Raw genomic sequence first — 15,581 nt, 5'->3', positions numbered from 1 at the left:
GTTCAAAGAAAACCCAAACCCGACCAAAGGTTCGACAAAATCTAGGCGAGCCGACTAGATTTCGGTTACAAGATGAACCCGACACAACCCAACCATCCCAATAACAACCTTATTATCCACAACCTTTTCAACTGTTTCAAAACCAATCACAATTTTTTCAACCATATTAAAACCAACCTTTTATTCCACACTTTTCTACCCAAACCTATCCAAATAATGCTTTTCAAATGTTTCAATCTCAACCGTCTCAAATGTCCGTCGATCCACTGTCGGTTTTTTTAATTTATTTATCTTTGTAACGTTTATTTAATCTTGTTTTATTTTTTATTTAATGTAATATTGTTTTACTATTTATTATATAAAAATAAAAAAATAAAAAAATAATTCATCACACCACATCACCACCCCCACTAAAATTCCATCACTAGTGATGGAAAATAATAGATTAAGATGGCACACTCCAATTAGATGTTACAAGTGATGGTTTGGACCACCCTCTCCCCCCCTAATATAATCATTATTGTAGCTTCAAGTTAGGAAAAGATTCCCTCTTTAAACCACACAAGAATAGTGTGCTAAAAGGCTAACATGTCACATTCATGTAATCTATAGAGATGCTCTCATTGTAATTTTGTGCACAATGATTTGCCAATGTTAAGTACAAGTGGCCAAGTGATTACATATTTTGTATCCATCTCTCAAAATAAGCACATTTTCTTCAATTTCAAACAAACGCAATGTATATGTATTTGTTTTAGAAAAATATTAACTGGTTTTATCTAAAGTCAAGCACCACAAATCTCTTATCTGCCTGGGCCAAAAGAAATGATCAATCTTTAAGGAACTCTTTAAAAGAAAGAAAAAAAAACATGTTGGGTATGAATCTAGCAATCACAATAATGACATTATGATAAAAGATGCGATGACCGACATTTAACTTATCGTGTTAATATCATGAGTAGGGTTGTTCAAAAAACTCACTTGACCTGAACAAACATCAAGAACAATCAAATTCGTTATTTCTTTCAAAACCTATAATCAAACCTCGTACATCCAACATTTCATATCAACCTATACGATTCGATATGTTCATAAGAAACTTAAGAATTTGTTTATGTTTGTTCAAATGATAAAATTCTTAAGGTTACCTGTCCTTTGATTACTTCTGTTGTGGATTTCTCCTCTCATCCACAACCACTGCGTCTAAAACGGGTTGGTAATATTTGAGATATGTCATTTCTTATGTTTTTTCACCCACGAACACATGTTGGGTTGTGGGGGCTTGGGCTTTAGCTTGGACCATGTTACTTGAGAACATGTTTATTGAGTTTAATGAAGGTAATCGACATGGGAGGTCTCTTGAACCTGTAATCTCCAGGTGCTGATAGTATGAAACAATAATAAATTCCTGAGTGTCATTAGTTAACATTAGTAACCTTGACCGAACCCACGACCACGTGGTTAAAAGCCATGCACTATACCAACTGAGCTAGAACGGCTCATGTGACTTGTCTTCAATGAGAATTCCTATTTAGTAGCCTCTTGATCCTGATGTTTTTCCGTACACACCAAATTCATGTAAGTACATCTCAATCTCTTCTATCCAATTCCTGTAATTCACAAGATGGTGTTTGTGGAACATCCTTAAACAACGTAAGACCAATAACGGTGATTAGGGTGTAATGTGCCAAGATAATTATACGTGTTTATTTGTAATTTGATATTCTGATTGTTACACATGGAAATTTGAAAGGGATGATAAAATGTTCTATTATGATCCGACTAAATACTCTTTATTTCATAAAACACAATCATAAACACCCTTTGAGTAAATAAAAAACAATTCCTTATGAAAAAATAAAATTTGCACAGATATTTGTTTGCAAATATTGTGTCGGTATCTGTTTTGTCACAAGATGCTACTTTAATTTGGACCAAAAGTTTTGGTTAGAATAAGCTAGCGGACTCAAGCTTTTTACGAGATGAGCCCAAGCTAAACATGTCAGCTCATTAAAGATAAACGAGCCGAGCCTAGCCAAACTGACTTATTTGCCTTGGAGCCCGAGCCTGAGCCCATTGACTTAGAAAGAATAGGTGATCTTGATCTCATTAATTATTTGTCATGTTAGTGGTAACTAACCTTCAGCATATGTAACTTCCATGTAATATCTTGATAAATTCTTTAGAAACATGAACTACAATACATCATCGTACAACTGTTTAATTATACATATAAACTTGTATATACAAAAATTTTCTTAAAAGCTTGTTGAAGCTCATGTATCTATCTAATCATATAATATAATTATCATTTGGAGTGAGCAAGTACATGTTCTTGGCAAACATGATCGTTGATGGCGACTTCCGTCAACATATTATCTAACTCTTTGACGAATCTCTTCATAGCAACACTTGGCAACCATATGGGTACCACGATTCCTGACTCGCCTTTATGATTTATATAACGTGTATAGAAACCAGCAACATGGTAATCAGGCCCTGCATAGACCGCCTTCCCCCATCCGAAATCAATATCAAGAAATCCAGAGCGTTTCACATCCGATACAATATAGCTTCCAACAGTTGTGAAGTTGGGCCGTCCTCTAATTACCATCAGATCCGCAACAGATTTCATGTACTCTTCAGTGACTTCTGATTTGGCTTTAATCACAAGCTCCAATGCGTGTTCTAATGGTTTGTTACATAGGTCTCTAGCTTTGGAAATGGCAGTCGGGTAGCTAAACACATTTCCATAATATCCTACAGGGATCCGAGGCTTGAACTTTAAACGTCCGCTGACGATGATCATCATGCGCATTTCATCTTCCGGATTTGGTTGAATAGCGATTGTTCGACAACGCCAAAGGCTAGCTGTTAGCACCTCAAAGGTTGTACAACTTCTTAAGTGTGTTGGAAGGAGCCTACGAAGAGCTGATATCTGAGAAGGTCCAAAGAAAAATGACTTTTGTTCCATGTCATCCAAGGCGAAGACTATACCATCTGTGTCTGCCACTTCATCATACTCATGATGAGTACATGTCACATGTGGCGGGTTCCTTGCACATAACAACTCTCTTTGCCAAACGGGCGATGTCGACGGTGCCGACACACCATTTGCCATTTCACTCAATGATGTCATGAATTGTTCATATCCAGTTGCATCACACATGGTATGATTGAATAGAACAGATAAAATGAAACCTCCACATAAGAGTTTTGTAACCTATGAATTAGTCAAAATAGATAAAAAGGGCGTCAATTTTGCTATGTGGTCACACTAAGTGAGTGAATAATATTAAACCAACTACACATCTTTATATCAACCACATAAAATCAAATTGAATATCTTACAGTTAAGTTATCCCTACGTAGAAAACCATCCTAATTAAAATTTTCTTACCTTTTCCCACTTAAATTATTACCTGCATGAGCAACAATGGTGAATCAAGAATGCCACCGGAGCTAGGAACATGATACAAAAGCTCCTCTCTACACGGGAACGGCGGCTGGAGGTCCACCCCGAACTGCTTCAGTGTAACGTCCGCCTCCGCCTCGATAAACAACACACCCTCACCAGAGCAGTCCACCATCAGCTTCCTATTTGGACCTTCCTTTAAGCGACCAGCAAACGGATAATAAAACACCAACGCCTTAGCCAATGCCTCCCTAATCACACTCCCCGGGTTCTTATTCGCCATTTTTGGATTGTTTTGATAAATATGAATCATGCGAAGATGAAACCTAAGGCCTTCCTGATCATCAATATCAGAGAGAGGCTTAAGTTCTCGAGGTGTCGGCTTAGCCGGAACGATGAGCTCCGGTGGTTGTCTTCTGACGGCGAATGTCAAAAGGAGTGGTGGTTTGTGACTGTGCCATGTCTGGTTTAGCTTTGTGTTGGTATTTTTTGGATAACACTGGAATTTGTTATGGTAGATTTATAGTTGAAAATTAGCTGTTATAAATTGATTATTAATTTTCTATCCTAGCTAACACATTTATTGTGTTTTGTATTTCTAATACAAGACTTGATTAGTCATATTTTTTCTTAGAACGACACCTGACCAGTCATAGTCAATGTATGAATTTACTTGGCTAATGGTAGTGTGGTGACGCCCCTACCACCTGATGGCTATGGTTGGTGCTACCGTGTTAACGATGTAAGGTCAATTTAATCCAATCAATCAAATTCAACCTACTCACGTTTTTATTAAAAAAGTTAAAGTATAATTTACTCTTTTTTTTGTCCTTGACCTTTGCTAAAATTAAAGTAGAGTTATAAACAATATGATAATAATAACACTTGAGTATAAACCATTTTGCATAAATAACTTATTTTTTCTGCAAGACTGCAATGATTGGTTTCTACCATCGAGGCTAAACTAAAATCAAGAATTTGTTAAGTGTTAACTGTTTCAAAAAATATCTGGAACTATCGTGATATTGATGTCACTAGTGTTAACCTTGAAGATGAGAAAACTGTTAAGATAAGTGAGCATCAAGAAATCTGCTACTGATCATGATGATGAGAGAAAGGATATGGTAATGAATAAAAGTAAGGATGCAACTAAAAAATCTGCACATTTAGAAGTATTTGTGAAAGTCAACAATCGAGTAATTGTTGATGAAAAGTCAGAACGAAATGAAAGGTTCATAATGAAAGGCTCGATAAGGTCTGATATAGAAAGAAAGAATAACCCATCTGTAAGTTTTGATGAGCAAAGAAAGAAAAGAAAAGTGAGAAAAAGAACACGGAGAATGAAGTTGTGTGTGAGATCAATGAGGATGGGTTGAACGATGAACGTGAAGAACCTGTTAAACAGGTTTGTTACAAACAACTGAAAAAAAGGTTAAAAATGAAATGATTAAAATTGAAGAGTTGAGAGTGCTATTAGGGATTCAAGACCTCGGTGGTACAAATTCAAGACTAAGGAGGTGAATGAATGTTAATCCTGAATTAGTAATAAAGTGAAGAGTTTACTTTGTTATGTTTTATTAAAGTTTATTTATTTTAATTAATTGAATTGTAATAAGTATGCCTAGGAGAGAAAGTTAATTGTCTAGGAAGTTTAGTAAATATATAGTCTAAATTATTTATTTTTTTTGTGTGTCAAGAATTCTCTTTTCTTTGTAAGTTCGTTAAGTTTGTTTGATTATATGAAAAAAGTCGAGAGTTGTCACCCAATATTTGTTACACCCCAAATTAACGACAAAATATGTTGGGGCACAACATAATTTGTAATAGCTCAAAAACAATAAAATAATGTAAAGTATGATATCTAATTTATTCATTCAAACAAAGTACCACAAATCAAAATAATCCAAAATCATTACATCAAACTTAAGATAAATCAATTGCTATTTATTTTTAACTAGATTTGGTGAATAACTCGATTATGGGGGAAAAAATGAATGCAAATCAACCAAATTTGCCCAACTTTCGCAACAAGTTAATGAATTGATATAGCATAAACGTCCACATACATCCCTTGGAGGTTACTTCGAGAGATTGAGATGAATTGGGATCAAATCGGCATCTATTGGAGATGCCAAGGTTCTCCCGCCGACATCAAGTCTGTCGCGCTACGCGACACACCAGCATTGGCTCGTCGCATAGCGTGACGGACCTTGTCGGTGGCCTCTCCCCTCCTCCGTGCCCGTCACGTAGAGCGGCGCGACAAGAAGGAAAAATATCATATTTTCAACTATATGCACTTTGCCCATGACCTTGATTAAATGCAATATTATGTCTAAAATAAGCGAGTTTGGGGTTCAATAGCCGATTACACAAGACGTATAAACATAAATAAAATAAAGATCATAATTACTCAATAATGCGCGATTTCATATCCGAATAACAACTCGGGTCGTGTACAAATACAAAAACGGAAAAAACGAAATGTTACAATATCTCGTGTTCGTTTGTTTGATCTGTCTGGGCCAACATGATTATATAGACAAACTTCCACAAGTACTTCACACTTGTATATAGAAAAAATTTCTTAAAGGCTTGTTGCATGCTCATGTATCTATCTAGTCATACATTATAATTGTCATTTGGAGAGAGCAAGTACATGTTCTTGGCTAATATGATCGTTGATGCCGACTTACGTCAACATGTTATCTAACTCTTTGATGAATCTCTTCATATCAACACTTGGCAACCATATGGGTACCACGATTCCTGATTCGCCTTTATGATTTATATAACGTGTATAGAAACTAGCAAGATGGCAATCAGGCCCTGCATAGACTGCCTCCCCCCACCCAAAATCAATATCAAGAAATCCAGAGCGTCTCACATCCGATACAATATAGCTTCCTATAGTTGCGAAGACGGGTCATCCTTTATTCACCATCATATCAGCGACGGATTTCATATACTCTTCAGTGACATCAGATTTGGCTTTTATCACAAGCTCTAATGCATGTTCTAATGGTTTGTTACATAGGTCTCCAGCTTTGGAAATGGCAGCCGGATAGCTGAACACATTTCCATAGTATCCTATTGGGATATGAGGCTTGAATTTTAAACGCGCGTTGACGATGATCATCATGCACATTTCATCTTCTGGATTCGGTTGAACAGCGATTGTTCGACAACGCCAAAGGCTAGCTGTTAACACCTCAAAGGTGGTACAAGTTCTTAAGCGTGTTGGAAGGAGCCTACGAAGAGCTGTTATTTGAAAAGGTCCAAAGAAAAACGACTTATGTTCCATGTCATCCAAGGAGAAGACTTTACCATCGGTGTTTGCCACTTCATCATACTATCATAATTAATTTTAATCTTTTACATTTGTTCCATACACAAACGCAAGCTAATAATCTTGAAGAAATTACATATCTGCAAAAGTCACTGCTCTACAATCAGAAATTCTATTCACCAAAAAACATCATACATTCTAGTTCAATATGGCTTCTTTCAATCAAATTTGGAATCGTCCCTGTTAAAAATATTTTCAAAAGTTATTTGGGATATATAAACAATGACAGCTGAATCAAATGAAGTTTCATATACCATATGTTGTTGTCAGCCCAACGATTATTTTGACCGATAAACTATTGTCAAACCATCCAAGGAGTGTTTCTAGCAAACTTTAAATATTCTATAGTTTCTTTAAAGCTAAGTATTAATTTCATAGGATTTTTTAATGATACACAAAAGTTTTAAATCAGCTAATGTTTATCACAAATTCAAGTAAATCGCTACAATGAACAGGAATGGTAAACCGAACGAAAACATTGAACAACGCACGCGCGTTAACTTGCAAAAAATAGACCGAAACAAATTATGTTACTATGACCGATGTGATCGCCATTATATCTCCTGCTAATGTTGTGTCGTCGATCGTATTCAGTCATAAAGTTATAAGCACCGAGTTGTCACTGTATGAAATCATAAAGGTTAGTCACATGCATTTGATAGAAAAATTCTATCATTAGAGTATGCAATAGCAGGCAACAAAAATTAATTGAAGTGAACACCCACAGAATTATCATCATAGTTATAAATTTTCTCATCTGATATAGAAAGAAAGAATAACCCATCTGTAAGTTTTGATGAGCAAAGAAAGAAAAGAAAAGTGAGAAAAAGAACACGGAGAATGAAGTTGTGTGTGAGATCAATGAGGATGGGTTGAACGATGAACGTGAAGAACCTGTTTAACAGGTTTGTTACAAACAACTGAAAAAAAGGTTAAAAATGAAATGATTAAAATTAGATGGGATGTTGAAGAATCATGCCGGAAAAAGGATTTTTAACTACCGCCGCAGTCGAGAACCATCACCGCGTGTCGTCGACAACAAACTCTAGATTTGTCATGGAAGAGGAGAGATTGGATGGTTAACAATCGTTGAGCAATAGGTGTAGATAGAGAGGAACAGAGAAAGGCGTGATGTGATGGTACAAATTTATGTTCACAATGTCCCTGAAATTGTAAATATATAAGCTTTACATCATCATTTTTTTTCTCTTTCACTTTATGTTATCCAAAGGAAATGGTTTAACCCATTTAACACATAATTAATATAACAAATCAATTAGTAATTAATACATATTATTCCTTTTAACCCGTTAAAAGCATAACCCATGGGCATTTTTAATTCACTCAACACAAGTGGGGAGTGGTTTAATCTATCTTTAAAGTGACATGTCACTTTAACCTATGTATAAGTTAGAGTATACCCCATGGCCTAAGAACTACAACATGATTCATGCCACATATAATTGATGCAAAGACAAGCGAATTAGAAAAGGATACAAAAATTAATTTAAATTTTATTAGCTTTATGGGTTTTTACTTAAAGTTCATGTAAAAATATCTTGACATGTATATAAAGTTATAAACACATAACATGTAGAAAAATAACAAACGGGTTGGTCGTCAATGAATGGGCAAAGGTAAAATAATTAAACACATTGGGTTAGGAGAGTTTGAGAGGTCTTAGATTTTAGTCTCATAAACGACAAAAATTAAAATAAAGTAGTCGTTAAAAGAAAGAAAAATACTGACGACAACCCATTTTTCCATTAAAATTACATCAACTTGTTTTTTTTAACAAAATAACTAATTTTTTTTCTGTCTTGTTTTATCCTAATATCTCAAGTGAGAATAAAGAATCCACAACCATTTGATTGAAAGTAACACATCTAAATACGCCTTTGCTACTAGACTTGGTGGTTATACATTAACTTGTTAGTGATCTGTACATAAAATAAATACCTAACACAAAAGAAAACATAAAATTTATATAAATGAGAACCGATAATATATGTGTGAAGTATAAAACTATTTCATCCTAATGTCATTTTCAATTTCGTGATTCACGTGCAATACTTCCATTTGAGAGGAAAAATTTCCAAAACGAGCAAGTTGATACCTATAGAATATTTTTAGGGGGTGTTTGGCCAAGCTTTTTTAACCAAACTTATAGCTTTTTTAGTTTTTTTTTTACAAAATAAGCTTAATTTGGTGTTTAGTTTAGCTTTTTAAGCTTAAGCTTATTAGTTTATATAAGCTAATTTGAAGATGCTTGTTTGAAGATGGTTTTTCAGCTTATTTGAAAAAGCTTATTTGTGTAAAGATATAAGCATAAGCCAAAAAATAAAAGCTAGGCCAAAAATCCCCCTTAATTTCAAAACAAACAAAGAAACTTAACCTCCTTAGCCACCAGACATTAGGTAGCGCTTTAGTTTAACGTTGTAATCCATATATGAAAGTGATTTGTCAATTGTCAGTACCACAATCTGACATTCGTCGCACATAGCCTACATAGGAGCCTAATTAGAGGAACGATTAGGCTATAGGAAGGTGCCGACTACGCTTAGTGTAACATCCTAAAATTTTTATAATGTTAAATAAAAGAAAGTTATGTTTAGTGATTTCACGTTTTAGTTATTTAATGTCGAGTAAGGAACGGGTCATGGGCTTAGATTACGTAAGATGGGTTAAATGAGAATGGGCCTTGGGTCCGTGGGCTTGAGAGATATAAATACCCATCCCAAGCCCAAGATATCATTTTATTTCCATCTTTCTCTTTTACACACTCAAAAACACACACATAACCGACCGAGATCCGAAGTCGAGACCCGAGATTTTGCTGGTAGATCTGAGTTGGAAAGGTAAGAACTAATCCCGCAAAGCTAATATTACTGAAAATGGTTAGGATTTGACGGGTTAATCGGACCCGAAACACAACTGCCCAAATCGGACCCCTAAAACGTCGATTTTAGGCCGATTTGATGGTTGGGATTTGTAGGCGCCGATCATACGATTCCGTGGGTACCAAAATCGAGTTATTTGGCTAAGAAACGAAGGAGTTATGGGCAAACAGATCTGCAGCGCGACAACTTCGCCTTCATCTGGGCAACTTCGCCTTCAAGCGATGAACTTCGCCTGCAAGCTAAGTTCGCCTGATGAACTTCGCCTGCAAGCCAAGTTCGCCTGATGATAAGTTCGCCTGAAGCCAAGTTCGCCTGATGGCAACTTCGCTGAAATGGTAACTTCGCCTAAGGTTTAACTTCGCCTAAAAGCCAAGTTCGCCTGAGGTTTAACTTCGCCTAAAAGCCAAGTTCGCCTGAGGTTTAACTTCGCCTAAAAGCCAAGTTCGCCTGAGGTTTAACTTCGCCTAAAAGCCAAGTTCGCCTGAGGTTTAACTTCGCCTAAAAGCCAAGTTCGCCTAAGGTTTAACTTCGCCTGAAGCCAAGTTCGCCCAAGGTTTAACTTCGCCTGAAGCCAAGTTCGCCTAAGGTTTAACTTCGCCTAAAGTAAAGTTCGCTTAGAAAATAAATTAAAAACCTAATGAAAAATGTGTTAAGGCAGTTATCGAAAATAAAATTTTTCCAAGCTGACCTGGCAGCTTAACCCCAGCCAGGGGCTCTGCCCCTTGGACCCCGCTAGGGGCTGCCGCCCCTAGAACCCCGCTGCCAGGGGCGCTGCCCCCGGACCCCCGTTCGTTGTGGGTCATATATAGATAGAAATACAAAACGAGAAGTAGTAGTTAATTGATATGTGTAAATATTATACAGTTAGCCGAGCCCAGTTAAAGAAAGGAATTACGATCAACGGCGAGCGTAACAGGATCCAGGTGAGTTTCTAGCCCCATTCCTTGTTATGTTTTCGGGGCTGTGTGCATACTTGATGTGTTGTTGATACATTTATCATAAGTGATAAGTGTATGCCATATGTGATATATGTGATATGTATGAATGATTGCTTGATGGTACGTGAACGATCTTCGGATATTGCACGTACTGTCAGGTTATAACGTTATAAATATGGTAAGTATGATATGTATGAATGATTGCTTGATGGTACGTGAACGATCTTCAGATATTGCACGTACTGTCAGGTTGTAACGTTATAAATATGGTAAGTATGATATGTATGAATGATTGCTTGATGGTACGTGAACGATCTTCGGATATTGCACGTACTGTCAGGTTGTAACGTTATAAATATGGCAAGTATGATATGTATGTTTATGTGTATGAACGTAATAAAGTTAATAAAAGAAGGAAATAACGGTTGTATGGTTGTATGGTTACGAAGAGGGTACCGAGCCCTAATAATACTCGAGGTATGATGTATGGTTGTATGGTAACGAAGAGGGAATCGAACCCTACTAATATTCGAAAACAAGGGACCAGACCCTAATAATATCTGTGATGTTAGGGACCAGACCCTCATAATATCTGTGATGTTAGGGACCAGACCCTCATAATATCTGTGATGTTAGGGACCAGACCCTCATAATATCTGTGATGTTAGGGACCAGACCCTTATAATATCTGTGATGTTAGGGACCAGACCCTTATAATATCTGTGATGTTAGGGACCAGACCCTTATAATATCTGTGATGTTAGGGACCAGACCCTTATAATATCTGTGAGGTTATAGGGCGAAAGGCTCTTTAAAACGTATGATTATGAATGTAAAGAAAGTATGTAAGTAAGAATGAAGGCATGAGTACTTATGTGTGTATGAAAGAAAGTTATGAGGTTAAGTACGTATGTATGTAATATGGTATTGTATGGTATTGTATGATTAACTAGAACTCACTCAGCGTAGCTGACTTTTAGTATGCACGCAGGTGAGTAGGTTGAGACAGCTGGCTTGAGTGGAGGACACATGGCAGAAGACTAAAGCCTGGCATCTGAAGATCTGATATGTTTATTAAGTTATGTTTTGATTTTGAAAGACAAGAGAAAAGTTTTAAGACATGATTATGAATCGATATGTAATGTTTTATGAAAGTTTTATATTCCGCGTAAAGTTTTTAATTAACTCTGATATTTAGAACTGTGTTTATGAGTAAATCCGACGCTAAAGTAGGGTCACCGGGTACGGGGCCTTACAAGTTGGTATCAGAGCAAAGTTCGAGAGATTTAAGCATCCTACATGCTTAGACTCGAACAGAGAATGGGATTTAAGTAAGAAAGGAAAGAAGATGCCAGTCCAAGAATGCCATGTGTCGCTCAAGCAAGATCAGTAAAGGTAAATTGTATGATTAAATGATATATATTAATGAGAAAGAAAAGATATGTGAACGACAGGGATAGGAATAATTGATTGTTGATTTGACTAACTACTTAAGTAGAACCAGCACAAATAGACTCATAAAAGGAAGTGTATAGGACACGGAAAGTAACGTGATCAGCTAATCACAACTGGCCACTGTTATTACCTGTTAGCCTTACCATCCTTGTACTAAACGGTTCCTTGAGTGACGATGTTTGTGTTTTCCCCTTTAGAATACTAATGGCTGGAGCTGGAGAATTTGTTGAAACTGGGGGTCGCGCTGGACGTCGTGGCAGGCCTCGTCTTGTCCGGCAACCCTCGGTGGAAGAAGCTTCCCACACCGAAGATGAAGGAAGCGCAGCTGGAGGAGACCAGAACAACAACGAGGAAGTTCAACTTAGCCCTGCAGTTCAAGCAGCCATTGTTCATGCTGTAGTTGCTGCTGTGAAGAACCTGAATCCCGAAGGATCTGCTGGAAGCCGTGAGCGAACTGCTGAAGGGGCGGGTGGTGATGGTAGAAAGGATGGGGAAGGTGAAAGAGGGGCCTCGAGTGGGGATAAGTCTGTGAAAGTCGATGATAGGAGAGGAGGACAAGGTGGGTGCAGCTATAAGTCCTTCAAAGGTTGTGACCCGCCAAAGCTGACTGGTTTAGGAGACGCAATCGCTACTCTCCAGTGGATAACCGCTATGGACAAGGTTATCCGCATTAGCGAATGCCGTCCCGACCAAGCTGTGGGTTATGCTACTCAGTCATTCGTAGATGAGGCTATGTATTGGTGGGAAAGTGTGGAGCAGAGAAAGACTAAGGATGAGATTGGAGCAATGAAGTGGGAAGATTTGAAAGAGTTGGTAATGAAGAAGTTCTGTGCAGATGCCGAGGTTGAAAGAACGGATATGAAGTTCCAGAATTTAAAAGCCGGTATGATGACGCATCGTGAGTATACCACGGAGTTCAACCGACTATCTAGGTTGGTGCCTGACATGGTTGACACTGAGGTCAAGAGAATCAAATGTTATGTGAGGGGGTTGCCACAAAAGGTCCGCATGTTAGTCAGGGCGATTCAACCTGCTACTTTTGATTCGGCTGTTGGACTCGCGGAAATGGTCTATGCTGACGTGGCCGCGGATGATAGGGTGGAAAGGGACGAAGAGAAAGAGAAGAAAGGGGTCACTCCTGCTAAACGACCCGGTACTCAGTTATGGAACTCCAAGGATAAGAAACAGAAAGTGTGGGAGAAGAGATCGTGTAAGACCTGCGGAAAGAGGCATGGTGGTGAGTGCAAGTGGGGTAAAAGTTCTAATGTTTGTCTCAAATGTGGAAAGGCTCATGGTGGAGAATGCAGAATGGGGTCGAATGCCTGTTATAAGTGCGGGAAGGTAGGGCATTATGCCAATGAGTGCAGTGCGAAGCCAGCATGTTACAAATGTGGCAAGACAGGCCATATGTCAAGGGAGTGCACTGAAGGTGTAGCTGGAGGTAGTGGAAAGAAGGATGCCGATCAAGCTAGGCCCAGAACTAGAGCCTACATGCTGACCCAGGAACAAGCCAGGCAGATTCCGGATGTCGTCACAGGTACGTTTCTAGTGAACGATGTTTCCGCTTCTGTATTATTTGATTCTGGTGCGAATAGAAGTTTTGTAGCTACGACGTTTAGTAAACTAGCTAAAATGAAAGGCTGCCGAGTGTCTGAAACTTTTGTAGTAGAAACCGCAAGTGACACTTCGGTGAAAATAACAAAAATGGTTAAGAATTGTAAGATAGTGTTAGAGGGACATGAGTTCCCTGTTACTTTGTATGTTATGGCCTTAGGAGGGTTCGATGTAGTCTTGGGTATGGATTGGTTGTCTGAGTTTGAGGCTCAGATAGTATGTAAAAGTAAGATGATAAGGTTAAAGTCATTGGATGGTAGTGCGGTGACGGTTTATGGTGATAAGGAGAGTTATGGGCTTAATGTCATTTCGATGATAAAAGCCGAGGGTTTGTTAAGGCGAGGGTGCGGTGCCTACCTGGCGTATGTTGTCAACGCTACGGCCGAGACGAAAGAAATGAAAGATGTTCCTATTGTGCGCGACTACCCAGAAGTGTTCCCTGAGGATCTTCCGGGGTTGCCACCGGAGCGAGAAATAGAATTTCAGATAGATTTAATACCAGGAGCCCAGCCCGTCGCGAAAGCGCCTTACCGTCTAGCACCGTCCGAGATGAAGGAATTAATGTCCCAACTGCAAGAACTCCTCGACAAGGGTTTTATCAGACCGAGTGTTTCTCCGTGGGGCGCACCGGTTTTGTTTGTGAAGAAAAAGGATGGAAGTATGAGAATGTGCATAGACTATCGTGAGTTGAATAAGCTTACGGTAAAGAATAGATACCCCTTGCCTAGGATTGACGATCTGTTTGACCAACTGCAAGGTTCGAGTTGGTTCTCACGAATAGATCTCAGATCAGGCTACCATCAGCTGAAGGTGAAAGAGGTAGACATCCCTAAAACAGCGTTCCGAACGCGGTATGGACACTACGAGTTCCTTGTAATGTCATTCGGTCTAACAAATGCTCCTGCAGCATTTATGGACATGATGAATAGGGTGTGTCGACCGATGTTGGATAAGTCGGTTATCGTCTTCATCGATGATATATTGATTTATTCAAAGAGTGAGTCTGACCATGCCGAGCATCTGAGAGAGGTATTGGAAGTTCTGAAGAAAGAAAGGTTGTACGCCAAGTTTTCGAAGTGCGCGTTCTGGTTAAGAGAAGTGCAATTTTTAGGTCATGTGGTTAATCCGGAGGGGATTACCGTGGACCCAGCTAAGATTGAAGCGATAACGAATTGGAAGACTCCACAGAATCCGACTGATATACGAAGCTTCCTAGGGTTAGCTGGCTACTATAGGAGATTCATCGAAGGTTTCTCCAAGATAGCCGCACCGCTGACCGGTATGACCCGAAAGACGATAGTATTCAATTGGGGAAAGTTTCAGGAGGAAGCCTTTGAAGAATTGAAGAAGAGACTCACGCAAGCTCCAATCCTTACTTTACCCGATGGTGATGAGGATTTTGTTGTTTGTGCTGATGCCTCGCATCAAGGGTTAGGTTGCGTGTTGATGCAACGAGGGAAGGTGATAGCCTACGCGTCTAAACAGTTGAAGGTCCATGAGAGTACTTATCCGACGCATGATTTGGAGTTAGCAGCTGTAGTGCATGCTCTTAAGATATGGAGGCATTATCTGTACGGCACTAAGTGTACTATCTATACCGATCATAAGAGTTTAAAGTACTTCTTCGAGCAGAAAGAACTGAACATGAGACAGAGAAGATGGTTAGAATTGATAAAGGATTACGACTGTGAGATTAAGTATTACCCCGGTAAGGCTAACGTGGTCGCTGATGCGTTAAGTCGTAAGAATGAGGAAGTCCTTGTAACCGTGAAGTCATATAAGTTGATCATGAACTCAAGTCTTTTTGAAGAAATCATCAAAGTGCAGTCAGAAGTGTTAGTAGACGAAGGGTTAATAAAGAAAGAAAGGATTTATGGCCAGCAAGATGAGTTGATGGAAAACACTCATGGAGT

At 38.5% G+C, this 15,581-nt stretch overlaps 2 pseudogenes across 1 annotated transcript; both read right to left on the bottom strand.

Moving 5' to 3' along the window:
- Positions 1 to 2,031: 2,031 nt before the first annotated feature.
- Positions 2,032 to 4,128, bottom strand: LOC143622963 (benzyl alcohol O-benzoyltransferase-like; annotated as a pseudogene). The gene is made up of 2 exons (XR_013151804.1): positions 3,423 to 4,128; positions 2,032 to 3,223 (listed from the first exon to the last, which is right to left on the bottom strand). The product of XR_013151804.1 is annotated as a benzyl alcohol O-benzoyltransferase-like (transcript).
- Positions 4,129 to 6,050: 1,922 nt separating this feature from the next.
- LOC143622888 (benzyl alcohol O-benzoyltransferase pseudogene) lies at positions 6,051 to 7,316 on the bottom strand (annotated as a pseudogene).
- Between the last annotated feature and the right edge of the window lie 8,265 nt (positions 7,317 to 15,581).

Source organism: Bidens hawaiensis, unplaced genomic scaffold, assembly GCF_021521415.1.
Source record: "Bidens hawaiensis isolate Kalapana, Puna unplaced genomic scaffold, B.hawaiensis_p1.1 tig00003244_1, whole genome shotgun sequence".
Lineage (NCBI taxonomy): Eukaryota > Viridiplantae > Streptophyta > Magnoliopsida > Asterales > Asteraceae > Bidens > Bidens hawaiensis.
This window is presented reverse-complemented; position numbering and strand designations above follow the sequence as displayed.